The sequence below is a fragment of the Polistes fuscatus genome, unplaced genomic scaffold, assembly GCF_010416935.1.
Source record: "Polistes fuscatus isolate 324 unplaced genomic scaffold, CU_Pfus_HIC Scaffold9, whole genome shotgun sequence".
NCBI classification, from domain to species: domain Eukaryota; kingdom Metazoa; phylum Arthropoda; class Insecta; order Hymenoptera; family Vespidae; genus Polistes; species Polistes fuscatus.
Genome location: NW_025113173.1, coordinates 2,208,077 through 2,222,843, shown reverse-complemented (window position 1 = coordinate 2,222,843; position 14,767 = coordinate 2,208,077). Strand labels below are relative to the sequence as shown.

Here is a 14,767-nt window from a genome sequence, read left to right as displayed (position 1 = left end):
ATATTTATTTAACAAATGTCTTTAAGGAAAGTAACAAAATTATCTACGTGCAATAACGCAATTATCATTGTTATAAATTCATATTATTTCATGTTACAAAATCATTGCCACGAAAGAAGCAACATCCGACTCAAAATGAATACCTTAAACATTTTCATTTATGACAAATCTGATTGTACCAGTCGTAGTTGCAATAATCGTAGTTGCACTCATTGTTTTGTAAAATCAATAAGACAAGGATGGATCATGCAATAACCTAGAAAACCAAAGGCCACGAAAATACTTGATAAGATTGATTTGACATGAACCAAAGTACCTTCATTAAACGTAAAACCAAGGAACGTGCAGTATCAAAGATGTTAAAGACGACAGATTCATAAAGAATATGGTATTAAACGACACTCTGTAACGAAACTAATCAAATTTCATCTTGAATACTGTTAACATACCTTTTTTTTTTTAGTTAAACATTTACAAACGTATGATTAAAACGTTTCTGATAAATTGATAAGATAAATTACATGGATCTCTTCTCGCAATTGATTAGATAAGTATTTTCATTTCATTTCATTTCATTTCATTTCGTGTTTTTTCCATTAATATTCGATAATCTCGAATTTCGATGATTCGAGATTAATTTAAAAATTCTTTCCCCCCTTCTCTTTCTTTCTTTCTTTCTTTCTTCAGGTAAAAGAAGCTTTACTTAACGATTAATTTAATATTAGGCAAAATAATTGATATTATTACAAAATTTACTTGAATTTTGTAAGATCGTATAATGTAAGAGTTGTTTTATATATACGAGGAGTTAGAGTAAATTTCTCTTTATGCAAAATATAAATACCGCAAAATTATATATGATTTACAGTTAATTTATCTTTAATTTAACGTTTTGTCATTTTTTTGTCAAGAATTTTTACTTAAATTTCTGCGTAATCGTTAGTAAAATGACGTTAGATATTACGTTAGATATCTTTCCTCGTTATATAATAATATTTTTAACTTTAACACATAAAAGTTATTTTTCGAGACGTTCCAAATTCTCGTTCAAAATTCCATCCTCGTTTGCTTCAAACGCGAGCACGTATTTTCTTAGCGAGTTATCGAATTTCACAGTTGATTCATTACTTCTAATCATTTATTCATAAATTTATCGCGTGACTTTTTCTTCAAAATACGTCTAACGAATCTGCTGACAATAAAAAGTAAAGAAACAAAATTAAAACGAACGAACGAACGAACGAGCGAACGAACAATAAATGAACACGTTGAAAATTAAATCACAATTAAAAATATCTTTGAATTAAAAGATATTATATTGTAATAATATAATATAATAATATAAATTATGTAATAATATATAATAATATAATATAATAATATAAATTATGTAATAATATAAAATAATATAATATAAACTTAAAATAATATAATATTATATATATATAAGGAATGAAAATAAAGGGCATAATTCATCCCCCCTAAAAATACGATTCCAAGTTAGAAAAAGGGGAAAAATAGGAAGAAAGGGAACTGAAAATAAAGAAATATATATTCATCGGAAACTAAACGTGAAAAAAAGGTATATATATATATATATATATATATATTACGACGTATGTACATACAATTGCTTCTATTTTACGGTGTGTAAAACGAGAAAAGGGTTTTGGTGTATAGACCCTAGGGAATACCATTAAACTCTCGTCGGATTAAACCCGGACGAATTCGTCTCACGAAATCGATTTCTATCCTTTCCTATCCTTTCTCTCCCTCTTTCCTTCTTTCCCTCTTTCCCTCTTTCCCTCTCTCTCATTCTTTATACGCTATAACACTCAGAGTGATCGTTCTAACGAATTTCACACGCTTTTTATCGTAAGGACTTCCGAAGATTCACAAATCGAGCGGAAACTACTTACCACTTCCTCCCCCAACCCCGCCAGCCCTTTTATCACAATTTTTATTTCCCTTTTCTGTCTTTCACTTTGCAATCACATTTTATCGATAATTTTAAAATAGAAGAAAATTTTAATCTCGTTTATCATAGATTTTCAGGAGCTTTTAACAATTATTACGATTAACACACAATATATATATATATATAAGCGAGTTTTATAATATATTTATTATTAATGTATAAATAGTAATTTAGTAGATATGATTAATAAACAAAGCAAAAAAAAAGGGAATAAAATTGTAAGAAAATAAAAATATTGAATAAGGAAATTCGTGAGAATTCGGATGACGTTTATAGGAAATACGTTTGTTAAAAATAAAACGAATAAAAAATAGAATAAATTCTCGGCGTTTGATTGTATCAAAAAAAAAAAGAAAAGAAAGAAAAAAAACAATAAAAGAATTTGTACGAATCGAAATAAAAGCTGACTAAGAAATGGTATCCAACGAAATCAATTATTATTTGAATGAAAACTAAAGGAGAAATTAATGAGGGATCTTTGAGAACCTTCGGGAAGAGAAATTTCAACAATGTTTCCTGCTAACGACAGCTCATTACGACCCTTTTCCTCTTTTTCCTCTTTCTCCCTCTCTCTCTCTTCCCCTCCTTCTCTTCGCCTTAGTCATTCATTTGATTATAACGAATAATACCTTGGTGTTACTTTACTCGGTTACGAAAATCCGAATTGTTGTTTTGCAACACGTTGCTGTTGCTGATTTTGTTGATGTCAATTTCAAGCATATCTAGTTTTTGAAACACTTTTAATATTTATCCTGCACTATAATAATTATAATAGAATATAGCAAAGTATAATTATACAAATATTACAATATTATAAGTATAATTATATTGTTATTTTATATTATATATAATTAATTATTATGTGTAGATATTACAATTTAATTATTACGATCTAATAATGTAATTTTTATAAATATTATAATAGATCAAAAAATTCATGAATAACTTTTCTTTTTTTCAAATATTACAATATTTTTCAAATATTTCAAATATTACAATATTATAAGTATAATTATATTATTATTTTATATTATATATATATAATTAATTATTATGTGTAGATATTACAATTTAATTATTACGATCTAATAATGTAATTTTTATAAATATTATAATAGATCAAAAATTCATGAATAACTTTTCTTTTTTTCATTAGATATTTATGTTCATTTCGTTAAATATAACAAAATTGTATTAATTTATTATTATATATTCGTCACTTATAAAATTTCATTGGAAATTATTCATAACTCGACTTATAGTCGACTTATACTCGAAGTATAATTATATTATTATTTTATATTATATATAATTAATTATTATGTGTAGATATTACAATTTAATTATTACGATCTAATAATGTAATTTTTATAAATATTATAATAGATCAAAAATTCATGAATAACATTTCTTTTTTTCCATTAGATATTTATGTTCATTTCGTTAAATATAACAAAATTGTATTAATTTATTATTACATATCCGTCACTCATAAAATTTCATCGGAAATTATTTATAACTCGATTTAATAATATAATATATATATCTCATATAATATTAAATAAATTTCAAAAATATAATATAATATGAAAAAAGAAACTTTTACATATATATTTAAGTAAATAATATATTTTATCGTGCGGTATAAGCTGAATGAAAATTTTAGAAGTACAGATACACGTGTGTTTAATTACAGAAAGTTAAGAATTTCTAACAAGTTTTGTTCATAGTTACATTTTCTCTCTCTCTTTCTCTCTCTCTCTCTCTTTCTCTCTCTCTCTATCTCTTTGCGTTTCCTTCTACCCATACTGTAAATTTAATCGACCGATCGAGTGGAAGTTCCTTAACTATCGAGAGAGAGAAATCAAGGCAAGTTAGGTACGGTGAGACAGGTCTGATATTTTTTTCGAAGAAGGAAACAAGTTGAACGAGGAGAGAAAATCGATAAGGTTACTGGAACATGTCAATGTTCGTCTTTCATTTTGCCCTCTTTACACATTCCTCTTTTTATTTTTTTAATATATATTATATTAATATAATATTATATTAAAAAAATATAATAAAATGCAGAGTATATATTTATATATTTTGTTTTACGATATTTAAATAAAATCGATACGATTCGCTAACAACAAATTGGCTTCTATTTTCTCTTCCTCAAATTTTTCCATGAAAACAGTAAAAAAAAAAAGAAAAAAAATAAGAAGAAGGAACACGAGTTTTTATTATAAATTCCTCGGTGTATTTCTTTCCTTGGTAGTTTTACCCTAGGAATATCGATCATGTCTTTTTCTTCTTCTTCTTCTTCTTCTTGGTGCACACGGATTGCGTATCGTGGCTGGAATATTCACAGAGAATATTGTTCTTCCTTGCTCTCTCTCTTGATTTATCTGTCTCTCTCTCTCTCTCTCTTTCTCTCTCTTTCTATCTAACTGAAAAGCTTTGGCACGATAGGGTATTACAGTATGCACCCCTTTTACTCTTCCGTTTCCCTCTTTCTTCATAGGACAGGAAAGTTAAAACGTGATAGGGTAGACTAACACCACCATATATATACATATACATATATATGCATACACAAAGATACGTGTTCGATGTAGATTTTGTTACGAGATCAAACAAGAGTAGCCCAGGATCACTGTTTTAATCCTTTATTTATACTGTTAAATCTTTTTATTTATTCTTAACGAGAGGGTTAGAGGGAGAAGGATTATTATCGAATTATTAATTATGTACGTTAGAACGAAATGATTGTTGAACTTTGATCTTTCGAAGATTAGACGTTTGAAAATTGTGCAATATTTTTTCGAGTATTATAATATCGAAATTGAATAATTAATTGACATATCGTAGTTATGATTCAATAGATTAGATAAGGTATTAGTAATGCTTATGTTGAAACATTGAGTATTACAATTTGATTATTAAAATTAAAATTAAAAATTAAAAAAATTATTATAAATTAAAATTTGAGTATTATATTTATGTTAGTTATTACAATACAGTTACACGTCGTCTAAATGTTGATTAACATGAAACAGGAACGAATAATAATCCTATCTATTTATTTGACTCGTTTCAATGAGAACTTGGGTAATTAATTGATGGAAAAATATACGTATTATTTATCTATTTGATTAAACGATCATATTTTCAATCTTTTCGTCTATCTATGATACGATCCTTCGATACTTTAATCTTCCTCTTCCTTCTTTTTCTTATTTTCTTTATTCTCGATTATGGATTGTCGCATTGCAGCTGCACTCGACGTCACAGCAAGGACAACCAGATGTACGAATTTAAATTTGAGGGTTTAAAAAAAAAGAAAAAAATAACGAGCTTACTACTCGATATCTTTTATCTCAAGATTATCTCTTTCTTTCTTTCTTTCTTTCTTTTTTTTATATAAGAATTTACACGCTACCTAGCATGATAATAAGTATACGTGTATTCAAATTTAACAAGATAAAATTACGTTCATGTTTTCGTTGCATCAAGAACAAAATTTATATATAATGAAAATTATATAGTATACTATTGTATGTATATAGAAAAAATATAATTTTCGTTGCATCAACAATAAAATTTGTATAATTTCCCTTATATAGTGTATTTTATATATATAGTTTTCGTTGCATTAACAATAAAATTTGTATAATTTTCCTCATATAGTATATTATATAAAGTTTTCGTTGCATTAACAATAAAATTTGTATAATTTCCCTTATATAGTATATTATATAGTTTTCGTTGCATTAACAATAAAATTTGTATAACTTCCCCTATATAGTGTATTTTATATAAATAGTTTTCGTTGCATTAACAATAAAATTTGTATAACTTCCCCTATATAGTGTATTTTATATAAATAGTTTTCGTTGCATCAACAATAAAATTTGTATAACTTCCCTCATATAGTATATTATATAATTTTCGTTGCATTAACAATAAAATTTGTATAATTTCCCCTATATAATATATTCTATATAAAAATAGTTTTCGTTGCATCAACAATAAAATTTGTATAGCTTCCCCCATATAGTTTATTTTATATAAATAATTTTCGTTGCATCAACAATAAAATTTGTATAACTTTCCTCATATAGTATATTATATATAGTTTTCGTTGCATTAACAATAAAATTTGTATAACTTTCCTCATATAGTATATTATATATAGTTTTCGTTGCATTAACAATAAAATTTGTATAGTTTCCCCCATATAGTATATTATATATAAATAGTTTTCGTTGCATTACAATAAAATTTGTATAACTTCCCTCATATAGTATATATATATAAAAATAGTTTTCGTTGCATCAACAATAAAATTTGTATAGCTTCCCCCATATAGTATATTCTATATAATAGTTTTCGTTGCATTACAATAAAATTTGTATAACTTCCCCCATATAGTGTATTCTATATAAATAGTTTTCGTTGCATCAACAATAAAATTTGTATAATTTCCCTCATATAGTATATTATATATAAATAGTTTTCGTTGCATTACAATAAAATTTGTATAACTTTCCTCACATAATATATTATATATAGTTTTCGTTGCATTACAATAAAATTTGTATAGTTTCCTTATATACTATACTATACTATATAGTACTGTAGTATAAAATAGTATATACTGCTATATACATAATATAATTTATAATATACTATAAAATATCATATATATAGAATATAGTATTATAGTATATTATATTATATATAATGATGATCTCGCGTATTATCTCTCATATATAGTATTGCACGCAGTGTAATTACCCATTAGCTTGATTATCCGTTAAATCATGAAAATTGCTTTCGATCTACCTACAATATCGTGACGCTACTTAATTGCTTCCTGCTTTAGGAACTAGAAGGTCCGGAGTCAATTAATGTCAACGCTAACGTATCGGCTTGGTTTAATCTCTCTGTCCATCATTTATGAATCTATGTGAGCAGTACGATATGCTCAATAAAAATATATAAAAGTGACAACGATATCTCTCATTTAAATTATAATTATTATCCTTGGTATCTATTCACGGGATAATTTATTTCTGGGGGTGGTAGATGGGGGAGACAAAATGTACGATTACTATTTTCGAATAAAACAAAACAAAAAACCAACAATTTCTAGAATAAAAATTGTCATATTTATGTTTCGATAATGCAACTTGAATTGTTGCATTTAAATGATTGCATCACAGTTTCGTTGTTTATTTATAATAAATTTATAATAAATATAATAATTTATAATAAAATTAATAATATAATTTTGTATGTATAATAAATTATTATTGATATTTGTGATAGATATAGATTTAATTCGTATAATAATATTATTTATCTATTTGGATACTTTAATATTATATTTTCTATCTACTACGTATAATAATGGATCAATTTTGATACATAATTCAATAGAAGCATTTCAAAATTGTATGTACATAAATCCACATATCTTATATATATATAATTCTTCTTGATGGATATAACATTTTTCCAATATGCACATATTTTCTTTATACCAATATAAGAACGAAATAAATAATAGAATAGATAAATCTGAAAATTCTCATAAGCCTGAGACGTGATATATCTTGCACGTGGATCTTCAAAGGTGGTGGTGGGCATTGTAACAACGTGTAAACGGATACCAAGCATACTCTCTCTCTCTCTCTCTCTTTGATCGATACCAGAATAGTAAAAGGGGATTTCCATCAAAGAGATTACAAGTAGGCGCGGTTTCCTTCATGCTACACGACTGTGTTGGAAGGAGACAATATTTTCTCTTTTTCCTTTAAGAGAATAAAACTTGAGTATGCATTTTTATGAGTTTGGAAAAAAAAAAGAAAACACATTTCTAACCAACAGACGTATTAAACGTAATTCATTTCGAATCAACGATTCGAATTGTCGGCCGTTAAGTTTAATCGAACGCTGATGTGAAATAAAAAAATAAAAAAGAAACAAAATATAATAAAAAAAAAAAAAAAAAAAAGAAAAGTTAGAAGCGAGAAAAGCACGATTACGATTAATCGATGATGGTTCCGGTTTATCGTGTTTGATGGAAAAAAGAAAGAAAAAAAAGAAAAAAATTACGAAAGAAAAAATTTCCTACGCGATAAAATGGTCGAGTGATTTACCGTTTTGCCGTTATTTATGCCGCTACAAAAAAAGAGCGAGAGAGATAGAGAGAGAGAGAGAGAGAGAGATGACATTTTTAGAACGACAATGCAATTCCTTCCACGCTTATTGGAATTTATCGATGGATCTTTATAAACGATACACAACGCGACACACAAATAGCATAATGTATTTGATAACGTGCGAATCAAACGAATGAGAACCAACTCGTATTCGTTTCGCGTATATATAACACATAGCATATATATAAAATATTATATAAAATTAAAATATAATATATTTATGAAATACAGGTAACCCTCCTACAACATTGCACGCGTATATACAACACACAGTATATATATAAAAAATATTATTATATAAAATTAAAATATAATATATATATGAAATACAGGTATATATATATATATATAAAATATTATTGTATAAAATTAAAATATAATGTATATATGAAATACAGGTAACCCTCCTACAACATTGCACGCGTATATACAACACCCAGTATATATATATAAAATATTATTATATAAAATTAAAATATAATATATATATGAAATACAGGTAATATATAAAATATTATTATAAAATTAAAATATAATATATATATTTGAAATACAGGTAACCCTCCTACAAAATACTATAACAAAATTACTTAAAAACTTTTGTACAACACTTTACTATTACAGTACTAGATATAACATGATATTTGCATATATAATATAACATATATTTAAAAATTAAATTATCTTCCAAATAATAAGGTTTATATGAATAATGAATTTTAGGTCTCATAAAACACGTTATTAACACAACATTATATTTTCTAGGAACCTATCACATCTATTGTGTTATAAAAGGGTTACCACCCTGTATATCAAAGATTGTCAGTGTTGAATCTTTCTCCCAAACACTATATATATATATATATATCGTTCGAATCACATCTAGTACTTCATTTTCGTTGACGAGTGACACGATATCGCACGCTAGTCACCCTTTTTTTTCCCCTTTTGAAAATATACGTATCAAAGCACCTAGGAATGTTTAATTTCGTTCTTTGCTTTCAACTACTACAACTACTAGCGTAAAAGGATGGATGGATGGATAGATGGATGGATGGATGGATGGATGAAAGGGCATATATTTTTCGTTTTGCTTTTTTTATATTCTCTTTCCTGCTTATTCATAATAAAAAATGTATTTACATTGTGAATAGAAAAATGTTATCCAAACATTTTCGCATCTTTCCAAGATTTTCCCTCGCTCAAAGGAATCGGTTGAAATAAAATATATTTATATAAATATATATATATATTTTATTTATTTATTCTTCTTTGTATGTCACACACTTGTAAGAAAAGAAAAGAAAAGAAATAAAGAATAAAGGGTGGGAGATAAAAAAAAAAAAGTATCTGAAACATTTCAAAGGATGAGATTTTCGGTCAATTACTGCGTTCCTTTCTCGTTTCCGAATGAAAATAAATCCCCTTCCCCACCACCCCCATCCTTTCCTCACCCTATCACACGAACACGAAGGGGGAGGAGTTCAATTTTATTTCACAGACTCGAGACAAAACAACCGGCAGCAACTCGTACGAAAAAAAATTCTTTTCTCTGCATTGGAAATTCGCGTGTGTATGTATATGAGTGCGTACCTGTGTGTGTGTGTGTGTATGCACTTTCAACGAGTGTCAGGGAGCGTGTGTCGAGCATAGTCGACAAAATCGACGAAAACGTGTGTCAACGAAATAACAATCGCGGTGCAGCAACAGCAACAGCAGCGACAGTAGCAAAAGCAACCAATGCTCGTTATTTTACGAGACCAAACATGAATTTACGTTCTATTAAATCTTTTTTTCTACTCGAGAGGTTAATATCGGTCACCATTTCTATAAAAAAAAAAAAAGTTCAGAACCAATCACGCGAAGGGGGTGTACACAAATCTTGCAATTAGTAAAAAAACATTCGATGAAAACGCATGAAATGTAACATTATTCGTTTCTAAATAAAAAAAATAAAAAAAATTATATAGTATATTGTTCACTATGCAAATTTGTTAAAATTTCATTTTATAAAAATATACGCTGCTCACATGATAGGAAGTATATAATATTATGTATAATATCAAGTATATATAAAGATTAATATTACATTAATATCAAATTAAATAGATCAGTATATTAATATTTTAATTAGTATAGATTTAGTATTAATTTTTAGATAACATTCGAAATTAACATAAATCATTCTATGCACATTAAAATATCTATATTTTGTTCGAAATAAATGTATTGATATGTTAATACGTTCCTATATACAATAAAAACCTTAGACAAAATTTCCGAGTCCTTACACAAACACATACACACACAAACATACACACACAAACATACATACACACACATATATATATTTACACGCAAACTCGTAGAAGAGCTCGTTAGTTAACTTAACTCGTTTCGCGGTTAACGATGATGATACGAGGATTAAGAAGAGCACGTTCACACACAGCCAGCAACACAGGTTCAACCTTTTTTTTTTCCTCTCCTCTTCCGACGAAACTCGACGCACGTTACTCTCTTCAATTAATAAATTACGACGTTTGCGTAGCTATTTATTTTCTTTACGTGTGTTGGTAAGGTAACACGCAGTATGTTACGTATATATATGTAAATATGTATATGTATATGTATATATATGTATATGTATATATTCAAACAGCAAGTAGAGACAAGAGGGCTTTAAACATTTTCCTCAAGATTCTTTGTACCTCTAGCAATTAACGTTTTGAAAATTGCAACGAGAGTTGCTTCTTCTTCTTCGTTTTCTTTTCAAAACCATTCCCTCCTCATCCCTACGTTTCTCATCTTTTTCGTCTTCCTTTCCTTCCTTCTTCCCTTTCTTTCATTTTCGTAATATTACAGTTCTAAATATGCACGTGGTGGATATACAAAATGCATGTAAATAAAAAACATTATACTCTTTGAAGTATGGGAACATGATTTAATTAAAGTTGCCACTATCAAATCAAATTAAAACCGAAGCAAAGCAAAGCAAACCACTGCAAATTCTATTTTCAAAATGCCGAGCATTATTTTTCTCGTTTTAAATACTGAAAACGTGCTAATAGAATAATTCATAATTTTATTACACGATCAATTATATATTCCGTCTTCGAATTCTTTTAACACCAATTGGAAATTACATCGTGTAATTCTCATAAGCTTTTTTTTTATCTTTTATCCAGTTTAAAGAGAAGGTTCGGAATGAAGAAAGAAGAAGAAGAAGAGGATAAGGAGGATGTTAGAGGGGGGGAGAGGAGAAAATAAATAAATTGGAATTTGAATAAGCCGTGTTTTACCACAGAATGATCTCGAAATACGTGTCGTCGTTAAAAATTTCCTCGTTACGTGTGTGTCATCGAAATAACCATGACACCACGTACTTATATATAAAAAAAAAAAAATAAAAAGAAAGGAAAGAAGGAAGTTGCCGCCCCCTTTGTTCTGGCCCTCCTTTATTCAAATATAATTATCGATCGGTGAATATAGAATGGAACAGGATGATTTTGATTACCTTTTTATGGTTACAGGCCCGCATGGAATAACAAGTTGTTTTTTTTATCGTCACGGTTGTTGCTATCTTTTTTTTTTCTAACCCTCTCGTATTTTCATCTGAAAAAAAAACAGAGATAGAGAGAAAGAAAAAAAATAATACGATTAATATAAGCGTTCACGTAACTGCACTTTTTACGGATTTTAACTCTCCATAACACCGTGTAATTTTATAAAGATATATACTTATGCAGGTGTAAATATATATATAAATATATATATATATATATATATTAAATTAAAAATTAAAAAATATACATATACATGTACATAAATATTTTGAAAAATAAATTAATTAAATTTAAATATAAATATATTGTTAAGATAATTAAATATAATTAAATATATATAAATATTAAATTAAAAATTAAAAAATACACATATACATGTACATAAATATTTTAAAACATAAATTAATTAAATTTAAATATAAATATATTGTTAATATAATTAAAAATATAATATATATATATATATTGAATTAAAAATTAAAAAATATACATATACATGTACATAATATTTTGAAAAATAAATAAATTAAATTTAAATATAAATATATTGTTAATATAATTAAATATAATTAAAAATATATATATATAAATATTAAATTAAAAATTAAAAAATAAATATACATGTACATAAATATTTTGAAAAATAATAAATTAAATTTAAATACAAATATTGTTAATATAATTAAATATAATTAAATATATATATGTAATAAATAAGTAAAAAAAACAAATTCTTAGGTTGTAATCATTCATTAATCATTTAATCATTAAGTTCATTCGTTCAAAAGGGACACGAAAGAATTAAGGGCCGTGTGTATTAGTTTGATTCAAATCATGGCAGCTACATTGCACGCAAAGAGACTGAGAGAGGGTGAGAAAGAGGAACATAGAGAAAGAGAGGAAGGGAAACAGGGGGGGGGGACTCGTAATAACTCAGCAGGAACATTCCGAACAGGATGTTTGGTTGCTATTTAATTAAGTTTCTCTACTAAGCGTTCTAAGCGAGAAAACTTGCAACGTTTTGTTGCTAACATTAGCGTGTTGAATTTACGCAAAGCAACGAACCGTGATGACTTATCAAATTAATAGAAGAAAAGGGAAGGTAGAAGGATGATAGGGTTCACGATTCTAACGTTTCTATCTATGGGAAAGTAGTATACCAATTTTTCTCATATATTTTCTCTTATTTTTTCTTATTATTTTTACTTTGTTCTTTGATCGCAGGTAATTTACTTACATTAGCTTATAATGTACTTAAGAATGAATTTAAACGAAATGGAAACGAAAGAAAAATATTTGCCAAACGGGGGGGGGGGGAAGGGACGGAGGTATTCTCTCTTTGTCTTTTTTCTATTGTACTTTTACCTAATATTTGTTTTTTTTATCGAAGAATAAATTAAAGTTTGATGAAGGATTTTTAAAAAATATAAAAATTCATTTACGTTTTCTTGAATATTTTTCGTAAAAATGATTAATCAAAGTTAATCGCGAACGATGTACAGGTAGTTAGATACAATACGGTATTCTATAACACGATAAGAAAATTATACATAATAAAATATATATAAAAAAATAAAATAATAGTAAAATAATAGTTTTATTTTTTGTATACTGTACTATTACACACAACTATTTATTGAATAAATGTATCCTATATAACATGTGATTTTTGCTTAACATAATATTATATTTAATATTAATATTTAATTAAATTATCCTTTAAAAAATAATGACACTAAAAAATAATGAATTCTGAGTCCCATATAAAACAGTTTTACAACCAAAACGACACTTTTTACAAACCTATCTATCATATTATAAAAGTATTAATCCTGCATTTCGAATAATAATAATGGTATAATTCTTGAGTATAAGTAAATTAAAAAATGAGATTTAAATCGTCGAAAATGATAAACGAATACACGTGTCACCGGTGCAGTAACCACGTGTTTCTCATCTTCACTTTCTAATCCCCAGACCCCTCCCCCCCTTGCAACCCTTTCTAGACACTTCCACTCACCTAAACCCAATCTCTCTGCATGTGAATAGTAATTGTTGATGAAGCTTGTTAGTAGTCTGTGTGATACTAGGTGGGACAATACCAACCAAGATAGATCTTTGTGCTGGACCGTGAAACAAAGCAAAACATTATCGGTCAGAGGATAATAAACGGCTTCTGTAATATATCAAGAGAGAACTTCGTCGTTGTCCAGTCACGGTGCGAAGAAGAGACGATGGTGGGAGGTGGGGGTGGGGGTGGTTACTAACTGTAACGAAGAGAGCAAAGGAGAGGAGAGAAGAGAACGGGTGAAATTCGGCAGAGATACCAAAAGCCAAATTTGCACAGTACAAACGCAAGAGATATCTCTGACCAGGTGGTGTTTCCAACGTTATTCCCAATCTCCGACTACTGACTATGAATCACTGCTACGAAATTGTCCTCCTCTCTGACTATTCAACGATATATATATATTATATTTGCTTGCGAGATAAAAAAAAAAAAAAGAAAGAAAAATAAAACGTCAAATCGAATACCGTCGTATCTCACTGCGAATATTGGGATTGACTTTTTTCCGAGGAGACAAAACGAAATTCAACAGAAATAATCGATAAATTCGTGACCATTTGTGTTTTAGCTGAATTTCGTGAGATTTAAAAAAGATGAACAAACGAATGTGACGGGGTAAAGGAAATAAGACGGACTCTCTTCTTCGATGTTTTCTAATTTGTTTTTTGTTCTTTTTCTAATCAACAATATTTAATTATATATATATTATAAATTATTTTATTAATTATTATATATGATAACGTAACTAATAAAAAAAAATAAATAAAAATAATTAATTAATCAAAAATATTTGTGTGTGTAAATAAATAAAAAGAAATGATTAAAATTATTATTATTATTAATTAAATATTGTTTTTCTTCGTAGAAACTATGTACGATGGTACGAATTTTTCCAAAATTGTCTTTTTCTTCCTCCCCCATCCCATGGAAAAATAATTGAAATGGA

At 27.2% G+C, this 14,767-nt stretch overlaps 1 protein-coding gene across 1 annotated transcript in view; it reads right to left on the bottom strand.

Annotated features, from left to right (window-relative positions):
* LOC122525326 (beta-1,4-N-acetylgalactosaminyltransferase bre-4-like) overlaps positions 1-11,798 on the bottom strand; it is a 36,553-nt gene extending 24,755 nt beyond the window's left edge. The window contains exon 1 of the mRNA XM_043648046.1: positions 11,705-11,798. The gene's annotated coding sequence lies outside the window, so the exon portion shown is untranslated. The remainder of the gene's footprint in view (positions 1-11,704) is intronic.
* Positions 11,799-14,767: the final 2,969 nt, after the last annotated feature.